Source organism: Lipotes vexillifer, unplaced genomic scaffold (assembly GCF_000442215.2).
Source record: "Lipotes vexillifer unplaced genomic scaffold, Lipotes_vexillifer_v1.1 scaffold159, whole genome shotgun sequence".
NCBI classification, from domain to species: domain Eukaryota; kingdom Metazoa; phylum Chordata; class Mammalia; order Artiodactyla; family Lipotidae; genus Lipotes; species Lipotes vexillifer.
The window spans coordinates 2,739,319-2,753,072 of NW_006770589.1; positions in this window are offsets into that span (position 1 = coordinate 2,739,319).

A 13,754-nucleotide genomic window follows, 5' to 3' on the forward strand; every position below is an offset into this window, starting at 1 on the left:
CAGAAGAAAAAAAAGTGAAGCAGAAGAAACTAGGGACAGGGCCAAGTGTAGGAGGTAAACTCTGCTTCAATGCAGAGTGATAATTTCAGTTAATAAGGAGGTATGAATCAAATGAAATACAAGAAAATTAATTTTTTTGCTGATTTTATACAAAATGCTGAAGTTCAGATAATGTAAAACTGCAATGATGCCATCAGCGACAAACTGGTTACTGAAGATTATGAAATCAAAGAGGATTTAGCATAGCTCAAGATTAGACACTACACCAAAAAAAGTTGTCATACTCCGTATACTCTGAGAAAATTTGTATCTGAAACTTGATAAAGGTTTTCTTTTGTTTGACAGCAATCCTAAAAAACTGACAAAAGATTACCAATAATGAGTTGTAAAGATAAAAGAGACTTTTCTAAATTATCAACCATGCTAGAGGAAAAATTGAAGTACTCTCCTATTTTCCTCTATGAAAAGTATTACGAAATTATTTTAATTAGAAAAAGTGGTCAAAATGTATGTGAGCAAAAATGTAAAACAACAGTGATGTAGAGATATAACAGACAGCTAATTAATAAAAACATAATGTTCTAATTACAAATTTTATGATAATTGTACTATTTGTAAGTTTTCTTAAGTTAGTTTTTTGCGTGATTTTTTTATTCTAAATAAATAATCACTTCTATCTAATTTGCTACCCCTTTTCTTAGAGAGGATCTCCAAATTGTATATGCTTTAGGCTTCACAGATCCTATAACCATCCCTATATTGAAACTGAACACCAATCAGCAACTTGGAAGGAACAAAAAATGGGGGAGACACCAAAAAAAAAAAAAAAAAGCAGCCGGCAAAGGAGGCAAGAGTTACCAGGCTTAGCCAATGACTGATGATTAGAATTCTAGGAAGCTGCAGTGTAGCTCAAGAACTAGGACTTGGTTCTCAGACTGGCCCTTAACTTGGAAAGAATCTGCTGTGTAAAGGTGGCAACATCACCCTAGGCAAAAGATACCACATTTTTAGGGGAGGAAGATTATTTCCAAAATCCTACCAGGTGGTCCTGAGATGAGACTCTCAGCACTGTAGAAACCCTCCTCTAATCAACAGAATTATGAATAGCTGTTGGCTAATCAAAAAATAAGATATGGTGGTGATCCACAAAAACGAGATTTTCCCAACATTTCATTTTAACTTGAAATGTCTAAGAGTATATCCCTTAACCAGTTGTTTGATGTAGGATCAAAGGATTTCCTCTGAATATAGGTCACTGATTGGTATACCACATTTTTTAAAGAAACCATAGCTATACCACTGAGTCAGTAATTTTCAGTTTCATTTTCTGTTAAAACTGAAAAAAGCCTCTCACAAAGTAACTTGCTTGCAAACTCCTTCTATATTTCTATGACTTTTTCCAACCATTGATATTAGCATTTTCCATATGAAATTGTCAATTTTAACATTTATGACCTATAAGATGGTCATTTCATAAGGTTAATTTGTAACCTACAAAAACAGCAATATTTATACACTTTGCATGTAATTTGATTCTTACCTTAATTTTTGAGTCTTCAAAACACAATCAATTTACTTTCCATAGAAGAAGCTATCTCTTTCTGAATGTATCTTATGTGGATTTCAGTAATGTTTAACTAAATAAATGTACTGGCAATAACCACAATGTCTGTAAATATGTTTAGTGGAACCTGTAATGTGCCACTTAGATCCCCCTTCAGGACTAAAGGACTTGCTCCCCCAGCTCCTGGGAGTGCAGCACAAACAGCCCTCAGCTGCCAGCTCTTCTTGGGAATTGAAGAGAAAGCCACTGCTTGCGGGAGCCCACAGCCAGTGACCAGTCAACATGAGGGGAGTAAGGTCCCGCCTCTAACCCTCAATTTGACACACCGCTAAAGGGCCATTCCAGATCTCAGGAGCTGTTTGTGGTGGTGGATGAAGGCTTTTTGAAACTGTGCTGCAACCCGACGTCTCCCTCTGCTGAAGCCTGTTTCCTTCCCTTACCTTTTCCAGGTGTTGATTAAAGAGTGCTCCCTAATAAACTTCATGTATGCTAACCTCTAGCTCAGAATCTACTTCCCAGGGAACTTGACTGAAAGTACAACAACCGACTCTTTATTATAAGTAAATAACTTTAAAATTTATAGGAACAAAGGTGCACAAGAACATCCCAGCAAAGCCAGCTTGCAGGAAGCTTGCCTGTGCTCTGGGCCCTACCTGGGTGGAAAAGAGAGAGATTGGCAGTTTCATATGAATACAAAGACCACACAGTGGAGTCAACAAATTTGTCTCCCTCAACAGGTGAGTCAGATCATACACAGTAATCTAATTCACCACTGAGGTGTGTCCATTATGTGAGCAGGAAACCCCCAAGGGGCCCAAGGACAGTCTAGCTCACTGTAATGTGAATCTCACCATAAACTGTCTGTCTGAGCAACGCATGTTTCAAATTTCCTAAATCCTTGACTCTCTTATTTTCCAAAGTACTTCTCTTCATAAGTAAGAAATTGAAAAGTAAAAGGCATATATTATAGTGGAAAACCATTGTGATTCAAAAAAAAGTTCAAGACATTTATATTCAAGAAGAAATGCACATAATTTTTATGAGTAGTCCATTTAATTGTGTATGTACTAATTCCTCTTACTAAGGAAAAACCAGCATTAAGGCACAGTTTTGCTCTTTCCACGTAATTCTAGGCCCATCCTCTGTTCCATGCTCTTTGAAGAGACAGCATAACAATCCCAACAGAGTATTTTGGCTCTCTACTTCAGCAGGGGGAGGAGGGATCTTAAAGCTGAAACCTCATCTTATGACAGACACTGTGGAATAAACTGATCAGTTCAATATATATTTTACTATGGGATCAAAGTTGGAAGTCACTGCTAACCAAATTCTCAAATCAGTCTTTTCTATATTTGCCACATGTAGATACATCTCTGGAGTCTATCTCCTCAGGTGTAAGCACATCATAATCTAAAAATGTATCTGAATTTCTATTCTTTTGTAAATTCAAAATAAACTCCAGAAACCAAATAAATATCCCCAGAGTGTTATATCACATCTCTGACTTTGGTGCAGACTGCAGGCATAACCATCATTCTCTATGTCTATCAAATTAATGTAGGACACCTAAGGAAAGCAGATAATCACCACATAGCTTTATTTAGTTGAACAAGACAGCCTACATAAGCAAAATAATGAAATGCATAAGGACTAGCATAAATTTTGGAAATAAATTCCCAGAGGGAGCGGCTAAGTACTACTTTAAAACAACTGCCTATATTCAGATGTCAACTGAAAGATTAAACCAGTGGCTCTGGCCATGTTATCTGCCTCTTACCACCACAGACAATGTGTCTGCGGTGACTGTGTGCGCCTCAGGGGCATCAAGCATCCTGTTGAGCATTCTGCAGAGGTTGATGGTTTGAGGGAATACAGCTGCTTTCAGGGGACAACGCTGCAGATTAAACTTTCAGAATGTTTTTTCCTTTGGGTTATTTTGTACTTGTGGATGGAGAGCCTACTCTCTTAATGCCCTCCCTTTATATACACACATGCGTGCACGCACACACTTCATAATGGTGTAATCATTACCAAGCCACGATGATTGTGGTTTCTGAAAGTCAGATGTTGTCTTGACTCGTGACTAATTCAGATGACTAAAATAAATTCAGACAAACACGTTCACGCTATAAAAGGAAAAAGCGAAGCTTTTATATACGGTTCTCTGCTGTGCACAAGCGAAGTGTATATATGGAATATGCTGCACAGGCGCAGTGAGAACCTTTTCCACATAGTAGGCTTTAATTTTCAATTTCAAAATAAGAATGAGACTTTCTCAAGTAGAAAACAGGGAGAAGGACACGTGAAGCAGATAGAACAGGGAAGGTAATGCATAGAAATGCAAGAGAACGATGGGCATTTAGGGAACAGCACATCAGCTCCCCAAAAGGCAACAGCTCTGATCTGGCAGTCGCACGCATTCTCCTGCTCTCCTGCATTGTTTGTAATCCACAACACAGGCACCCCTGTGCTTGGCATGTGCCCTGGAAATGCTCAGGCCAACCGCTCACCAAGACCTAACACGCATAGCATCCCAAACCTGATGCTGAACTCCAAAGACACATTCTCAGAGGGCAGTTGTAAAGATGAATTAAGCAACATTTTTATACCAAGCATTCTAAATTAATAAGAACTGTAGGTGAAATTGAAACAGCATTTCTTTATCTTGTGTTTTCCAATTTGCAGTTCCCCAACAAGATCCTGCTTTGTCACACCTTGACGCCTTTCTGCAACCTGTTCTCCCTGCGGAAGTGTTCCTCTCCATGCTTCTACTCAGACGGGTGCAATCTTCTTTGTGTGCCGAATCTGAAAGGCTACTTGCTCTGTTAAACCTTTCTCTACTCCTGCTCTTTAATACTTGAGTAACCTACACTTATCTCTTTTTATGTTTATTGTAATTTGTAAGACTGGTTTCCAAATTTCCCCTCATCCTGTCCTTCTTTCCCTCCCGTGCCACAGATTATAAGATTGTAAAGGGCAGAGAGTGCAATTTATTCTTTTTCTATCCCTGGTGCTTACTACAGTACCTGACAGACAGTAGGTTCCCAGTAGATGTATGACAAATGAATAAATAATTTCTAGGCTTGTGCTAGTTGTTCTTTATTTCAATTTGGGAAAATCAGGTGTCTCGGTGAGGATGATGATACTTGCTGAGATGCAGCACCTCACCCCCTACTCCAACACAGGTTAATTTATGATTAATTAGGCTTAATTCTCTAGTGCACAACTGGCAGGAACCTCTGAAATTCCCCCACAAGGAGCGCCCCTGTCATCAGGTTTTACACTCTAGATGCAAAGTCAAATTTTTCTCTCACCTCTAATTCTTACCACCCTCTGGATAACAGTAGGAATATGAAGCCTTAATTTCACCATGTATTACTTCAGAAAATACATCTATATAGTCTAAGTGGTTTTAGAAGTCTAAATGGAAACTAAATGTTGCCTATAACCTTATCAAAGGGTCATACACACACACACACAAATTAAAAAAAAAAAAAAAAAAAAAAAAACACCTCTTTGTCCTTCGAGTTGTTTAAGGAGAAATCTACTTCAATAGTAATTCAGTCCCAGAACACAAGTTTGGCTCCATAAATAAGTATCGGAGTGAAGGACAGACAGCCTTTTCCTTCTCAACTAGGAAGATTTTCCCCATAGCATAATGAGAAATAAGTTCAGGGATTGTTTCCTTTATATATTTTCCTAGCAGTTTTATATATTCTTTCTTTTAACTTTATAAAACCTATATAATTTCAGCTTCATTCAGCCATTCCATAATTTAACAAATAGCTAATTGAAAGAAATGGTAATTAAAAGGAATTCTAATCAAACAATCTGACTTTCTGGCCTTCATTTATGTTTTCATTAGCACCACATACACACTAATTTTGAAAAGTTTCCAACAGCCTTCTGTTCAAATTTTAACTATAATATCCTACTATATTTTACTTACTTGGTATCCAATTTGAATCTATCCCTGAGTTCTGCATGGTGAATATCAAGATCCCAGATAAAAGGCTTGTCAGAAACCTTCTCAGAATCTCTGGTCCCTGAGTTTGGATCGTGAGGGACACTGTACACAAGAAAAGGTGAGAGTATGGGGAAACCCAATGGCAGTAGATGAGGGAGAATAGAATAGTGGTTAATAGCACAGGTTCCACATAAAAAAGAATGAAATAATGCCATTTGCAGCAACATGGATGGACCTAGAGACTGTCATACTGAGGGAAGTAAGTCAGACAGAGAAAGACAAATATCATATGATATTGTATATATGTGAAATCTAAAAAAAATGGTACAAATGAACTTATTTACAAACCAGAAATAGAGTCACAGATGTAAAAAACAAATTTATGGTTACTGGTGGGGAGAGGAGGGAGGGATAAATTGGGAGACTGGGATTGACATATGCACACTACTAAATATAAAATAGATAACTAATAAGGACCTACTGTATAGCACAGGGAATTCTACTCAATATTCTGTAATGGTCTATATGGGAAAAGAATCTAAAAAAGAGTGAATATATGTATATGCATAACTGATTCAGTTTGCTGTACACCTGAAACTAACACAACACTGTAAATCAACTATACTCCAATAAAAATTTTTACAAGAAAGAGCTCAGGCTCCAGAGCTAACTTGCTGAGGCCCAAATTCTGTAACTGTAGGCAAGTTACTTAACAGTCAGTTTCCTTTTCTATAAAACGGTGATGATAACAATACTATTTACCTCATAGGGTTATTGTGAGGATTAAATAATAGTATACATACTTAAAATGCTTAGAATCCTACTGGACACAAGGCGAGCTTTAAGTATTTGCTCTTATAAACATTATTATTATCAATAATATATCCCAGCTAAAGAAAAATCTGAGTAGGTATCAAACCTCTGAGTTAAAAATTATATTAACTGAAATACATTGATTGACCATCCTGTGATCAGTGGCATCACTGAATAGTCAACTAATCAAAAGCAGGCCATGCTTTATCTTTAAGGGAACGTGCTGTGAGTTAAAGTTTACCCTTTTTAGTTCATGATTCTTAAATTGCAGCTAATCCATCTAAGAAAGACATATTCTATATCTGCTATTATGTCAAGAGCTATGGATAAAAAGCAATGCAGTATAATACACAGTCACATTCCTCAATACATTTTGGTGAGAGAAAATCCACCTCATAGGAAGGAACTGGTAATTAAGTGATAGACACCAACTCAAAATGCAATGGGAATTCTGGAGAAAGAATAATCAATCCAGAAGGAAAGACTCTAAGAATAAAAGAACAGTCCTTGAGCTAAGCTTTGAAAGGTAGAAAAAGTTGAAGTAAGAAAGGAAGAGGAGGGCTTCCCTGGTGGCACAGTGGTTGAAAGTCCGCCTGCCGATGCAGGGGACACGGGTTCGTGCCCCGGTCCGGGAAGATCCCACATGCCGCGGCGCGGCTGGGCCCGTGAGCCATGGCCGCTGAGCCTGCGCGTCCGGAGCCTGTGCTCCGCAACGGGAGAGATCACCTAAGAGGAGCAGGCCTCCCAGGCAGAGAAGAAAACCTGAGCAATCAGTAAGCATGCATAGATAAGTTCTTATTGACTAGGAATGAGTGACAAAGTCAAACGTGACATTGAGGGGACTGGTGGTGTGAGTGTACATCCAGCTCCTGTGACTGAAGTTAGTTTTCTGTTCCTCCTTGTTTCCCTTCAAAATGGAAATGTGTTTTCACTTTATATGAAAGGAAAAGAGATGCTTTGATAGATGACACTCCTAAAGAGATGTCAAGGCTTCATGAAACAACCTTGAACACCATCCAGTTCTCTTGATACCTTGTACACTGGTTTCCTTTCTTCCTTCATGTTAAATTACTATGGAGATTTGCATGAAAAGGGGATCTTTGTTTCTCAGAGTTCATCTGCTCCGGTAGCCATTTACTCCTCACTTCATTGTCACTCGTCTTCTCAGCAAAGAGAGGGTGACAACTCTAAGTAGAGAATGGCAGCAAGGGCAGACATACTCCCAAGGACCAAAGACTCTGTTGTCATGTAAATCAGCTCAGAAATAAAAGGGAAGAGAAGTACAGAGAATAGGTTTTAGAAGCAACTAAATAAAATGGTTTCCATGGGGGCAATAGTGGTTCTTTAATATGTATCAGTGTCACTGAGTTCTTTTTGCAACAGTAATTCATCATCATAAAGCCTATTTCCACGTAGCTTCTTGGGTATTGCATCCAGTGAGGGTACGCCTGTAAAAAAGCCATTGCTAATGGCTCTCTTGGTTTCAAAATGCTAGATTCATGCTAATGGAGAAGATGAGCAAAACAAAAGAGAATAGATGCAAACAGAAAAATCACATTATTCACAAGGAAAACTTAAGTTGAGCTGTGGATCATAATAAGGACCTTCAATATTTAAAATGGAAATTTATTATCACACTGGCCCTATATGCCATTCACCAGCTCGGAAGCCCTACACGTTTTGTGGGAAACATATACATATGGACAAAAGGGTAAAGAATGAAATTTGATGCATTTCAACAAAATTCTATCTGCACAACATGAATTTCATTATACTGAAGTGTGCAGCAAGGAAATATGTACAACAGACTGTAAGAAAATGTTTACTTAACTGTTTTAAAAGTGTTTAACGTGTTATGGTTAAGACAAAAGGGTCTTTAAAAGTTGCTGTCAGCAGCTACTCATCTGACTGACAGATTCCTTACCAAAGCTAAAGGAGTGAGTAACCCTGGAGGCAGTTCATGCATGCATGCCGCATAAGTGTTAAGTGAGCCCTGGGTAAATTTCACCCAATGAACTCCTTCTAATGGTAAACAACTTCACCACTGTACAGTTAAAAAAAACCACTAAAGGAATCTAAAAGCTATTGAGGGGACAGAGGAAACTGAAAGGACAAGAGTAGATGCCCGCAAGGTATATAAGTCCCCCTTTGCTTCAGAAACCAGCTCGACTTTTCTCTGAGTCAAAGAATCTAGGCAAGACGGAAAACAAAGGCCATTATCGGACCTTCAGAGTCAGTGAAAGAGCAATGAGAAGAAATTAAAAGCGAAGAAAAGTTTCTGTTTGCTGTTGTTTTGGTTCCTCCCATCTGCAGTCACTGCTCACTGCCCTTGTGCAGCCTCGCACAGTGACTGGTGGTACTCACTAGGTAGATGAAGCTTGAAACAGGTGTGCACCAACCAGGTGCCTCCGGGAGTCACCTTGAAGTCAAAGGACTGCGAAATCAGTAGAAATCCCTTAAAGGATTCTTTCTTGGCTACTGTAAATTTATGCTGAGAGAGCCCCATAATTAGGTAAGGAAAAGTAGAGCAAGGCCAGATTCATCTGAAACCTAGAATCATTTGCTTCTACATCATCTTGCTTTGCTTCCATCATTAGTTTAGACCTCATAATCAAAAGACAATCAAACATTTTTGTGCCTCAAATCCAAAAGGACTGAAACTGAATTCATCTTCTTCCATCAAATTTGTTTCTCTCCCATGTTCTCTCGCTAGAGAACCATCACCTTCATCTGCCCAATCACCTGACCAGAGTCATCCCTGAGGGTTCCTTCACACACAGTTACCAATTCTTGCTCCTCCTACTGCTTTAGAATCTCTTTTATAACTATCACCCCCCACACACCCACACTGCTTCTGCCCTAGTTAAGGCCTTTACAGCTCATCTATACCACTGAAGTAACCAAATAACTTTTAACCCCCAGATTTACTCCCATCCAATAAATCCTCCACACTGCTCCCAAGGGACTCATTTGCAAATGCCCATAGTCGCTTCTCCCTACCTGTAGTATAAAATGCAAAATCATCCTGATTTGGTCCTTATATGACAGTCCATCGTCATACCCTACCCCACACGTGGGTCCTCGGCACTAGCCACGCTAAACTACGACTTGTTCCCTAAGCACGGCCTGTTCTCTCTTGCCTCCCTGCGCTTCACAACTGGTCCCCTGTCCTCCCCTTGGCCCACCCTATGTGCCCTTCAAGTCTCAGGTGAAGGGTGTTCCCCTCTGTGATGTACTCCCTGATGCAGTGTCAGAACTCTCCCTTTCATCATCTCATAATACCTTTGTGTTCAGCACTTCACACTGCTAAAAAAGAAACCCACTCAGGCTACAAACAAATGGATATTTGTTGTAAAATCAGGAGTATAAACGAGGAAGAGAGGCCCCATGGGAATGCCTGAATACCCACCCAGCCAGGCCTCAGGAAGAGGGAGCACAGTTCAAAAAGAGAACAGCACTGAGGACCCAGGCAGCTCTTATGACTTATATCAGAAGTAAGAATATGTTAAGCCCTTTGCCCATGCCCTGTCATTATTATACCACAGAGTCTTCCAACTTCTGTTCCCATTATCAACTGTGTAACTTTTTCTACACGTTGAGTTCAAACTATTTGGAAGAGAAGATCGGATCAATGCGGTTAGGCATCATGATCTCTGCTGAAGTGTTCTTTCCTATCACCCTCCGCCCTCAGAGCACTGTCCAGCTTACAGGTGTGCTGTGTGGGCCAGATTGAGTCAGCTGTGGCCAGAGTGGCGAGTCCACTGGGCAGCAACACGGTAATCCATGGTGAAGGAATCTCATAAAGGGACTGTGGGGTGGTGGCATTCTGCAATGTGGCATGTCCAATACTCCTTGTATATAACTTACAAGGAACTTAACACATTGTGCTATACTCGCTTGCCTGATTGCATGACTATCTTCCAAAAAGACTGTGCTCTTTGTGAAAACCTTTATACTCTAAGCTCCAGGTTCACTGTAAGAATATAGTAGGTACACAATAAATATTTGCTAATAAATGAATGAATGAAGGGTACACTCACAAAAGTTTATTCAGTTAGTAAAACTGTTCTAAGCATCTTGTTTTTATATCCCATTTAGATGAAGCACGTTATCCAGATATGCACTGTACATCTCCTAGAAAACTGTTGAGTGGAAACTCCCTCAAATCATAGAGACAAAAACTTCACAGCATAACAGCCGTTCTGGTGTGCCTAGAAGACCATGAAATTATAGAATATCAAGACTGGAGGGCTTCCCTGGTGGCACAGTGGTTAAGAATCTGCCTGCCAATGCAGGAGACACGAGTGCGAGCCCTGGTCCGGAAAGATCCCACATGCTGCGGAACAACTAAGCCCGTGCGCCACAACTACTGAGCCCGCGTGCCTAGAGCCCGTGCTCTGCAACAAGAGAAGCCACTGCAATGAGAAGCCCGCGCACCACAACAAAGAGTAGCCGCAGCTCACCACAGCTAGAGAAAGTCCGCGTGCAGCAACGAAGACCCAACGCAGCCAAAAACAAACAAAAAAGACTGGAAGGGATCTGCAGATCATGGTCTTGATCCTCTCTCTATCAGGACACACACAACAGGTACTGTTTATATGAGTAACACACTTTTCCAAAGGTAAAGGGGACCATAAGTTCTGTTCAGTTGTATGTAAAATACAGGTCCACTTCCTTCTTTCCCATAGATCCAATTCTCAGTTGAGACACTCGATAACATGTTGAGATTAGGAAATCTAAGCCTTTAGAAGAGAAACTGGTTGCTCAAGGTCACACAGCGGCCTAATGGCAAAGCAAGATTTCTCCTCATCAGTCCAATGTTCTTTTCTAGTTCTCTGTTTAGCATTCCTCAGTCCCAAAGGCCCAAACTAAGTTTTAACCTAATACTTTAACCTAAATGTCTGCCTTAATCATTTGCTGCCAGAGGCAAGAGCAAACCTAAATCCACATAAATAGAGAATTCAGCAAACTGCTTTTAAGGGAAAACAACCATTTGCATATAATGGAGAGGCAAGGGCAAGAGCAGGGACACAGGAAAAACTACAACTCTAAGAAATTCTTCTGTATTTCAGTGAATGGTCATTCAGTAAACTGACCTTTGACGTATTGAGCTACAACCAGTACCTAAATACATGGCTGTGTAAACATAGTTGCGAGCTAACTCAGAAGTCTCATGTAAGCCATTATCTGTTCATATAAAATTGTGCATGATATAAAGTACAATAATTGTTCTTTCCTAACCTAGTTAATGTTTGGTTGTTTTGTAATTTTAAAAATACCAGATACCCAATTAATTTAAGCCCATTGTTTTCCAGGCTTTTAAGTTACAAATTAGCAAATTTCTTCTATACATACACTTAGCATATCTCTGGTAATTGAGGACAGAACTTGGAGCCTTACTAATAGCAAGCATATGAAGGAGAATATGAAATGTTGATTACATTCATGGATTAAAACAAAAATCTGTGGTGTGTGAAGTGTTTGGTATTTAAACCAAGAGCTTATGAAGATCAACATCAAAAGAAAATTTACATTAATTACTATGGATTATATGTTTACAGAATCCAGATTAAGAGAATAAGAAAATGCAACTGAGGACTAAAAATGACCAAAATATTGGCCTACACTCCATTTAAAATACATACTTCATTTTGCACTAATCTTACAGTTACTACCTTCTTAAATCACCAAGCTAAAAGCCAAATTTATACTACTTTTCACTGTGTGAGTACACATATGTATTAAGTATAAATATACATGAATGCAAAGGAAATAATCAAATCAAGAAAAAGAAAGGAAAGAAAATAAACCCAGACTCTCTTCCATTCACTCTTACTTACAACGGTTTGGGAAATCCAGTTCCATCCAAATCTCCCTCGTTTCTCCAGGAAGGTACCTGCAATAGAGAGCACAGAATTCAGTGGGAACCAACCTGGGCATTCCTGCTATTTCTGCTTCGTTCTTGCACATCCGGTTATCACTCTCAAAACTCTTTGCCTTTTTGGTTGTTTGCCTGTTTGGTTGCTGTTATTGCTCTTTCTCTTCTAGAAAGGTCATTTCTAAGAGCAAGCTCCTATTTTTCTGCTCTCCAGGCTACTGACTTATTTATCTCTTTAGAGAATCTAGAGGAATTCCTTCACACCAGGAAACACTTATGCTACTAGGCCTCACCCACACTCCTCCCCAGGCTGAAGATGGGATTTTTTTGAATTTATTGGGACTGTCACACAATTTCTGGACACTGACTGACTTCTCAGAGGTAGCCACTTACCCTCTACCCCCAAAAGAGGAAATTATCCAAAAATCATGCCTATTTGTACTAAGGTTTCCAGATAAAATACATGTTTCCATTAAACTTGAATTTTAGATAAACAATGACTACTTTCTTAATATAGGTATATTCCATGCAATATTTGGAACTTACCTGTAATTCAAATTTAACTGGGAAACCTGTATTTTTATTTGGTAAATCTAGCAATCATAACTTGTAGCCCTCCTTCCTTTTGAAAGATTCTATTTCATTTTCTCCTCTAGGTTTTTCTCACTTTTGAGTAGCAGTTCAGTCCCATGCTCCTTATTGTTTTATATGTCTTTGAGGGATTTCCTATGCCAGATACAAGTGTATACACATGAGTACATATGAGCATATATGTGTAGTCAGAAAAGTTTGATGTCGATAACTACAATAACATAGGGCTAAAGTATAAGTCTACTGCCAAGCCTCCCTCAAGGGCTTTCTGATAATTTTCCATGTCATCCAACAGAAATTCAAAACAGTCCTTCATTCTCTAATTTATGCCAACACGGCCCTTAAAAAGATGGTGTTAGGGAGAGGGCCTTCTTTGGTAAGGCTTACTGTGTAATCTGAATTGGTAGCCAGATCCAAACGTAAGTTGTCAACTGGTAAACAGAAATTGCTCAGATTTTGACTTGGCATAGAAGAGTCCCAAACTAAATACTCTGTCATAACATTTGACCTGTCTAAAACTGTACACATTTTGTCAACACTCTAAGTGTAGGAAAGAAGAGAAGCCAGTAATTTCTGTCTCTCTCAATCATCTTTATTTTTCCCTTATGCTTTCCCTATTTGCATTGAAGCTAAAAGAACAAGAGAAGAGCCAGAAAGAAAACACTATGTCGTGCACATACACACAAACACATTTCAACTTTTAAGAAAATATATATATATATATATATATATATATTGGAAAGTATACATTGAAATGGTAGTTCATCCAAAATAATAAGTAAATCATGGATTCTCTTAGCGAATGTATGGATGAAAATGATTTCCTAAAAAACAAATTCTATTTCTTAGTTATCCTGATGACATATCATGAAAGCCAGAAGCCAACATGCCTGCTTTTTCCTTCTTCTAAAAACCCAAGATGCCCCAAGATGATGGCTCCT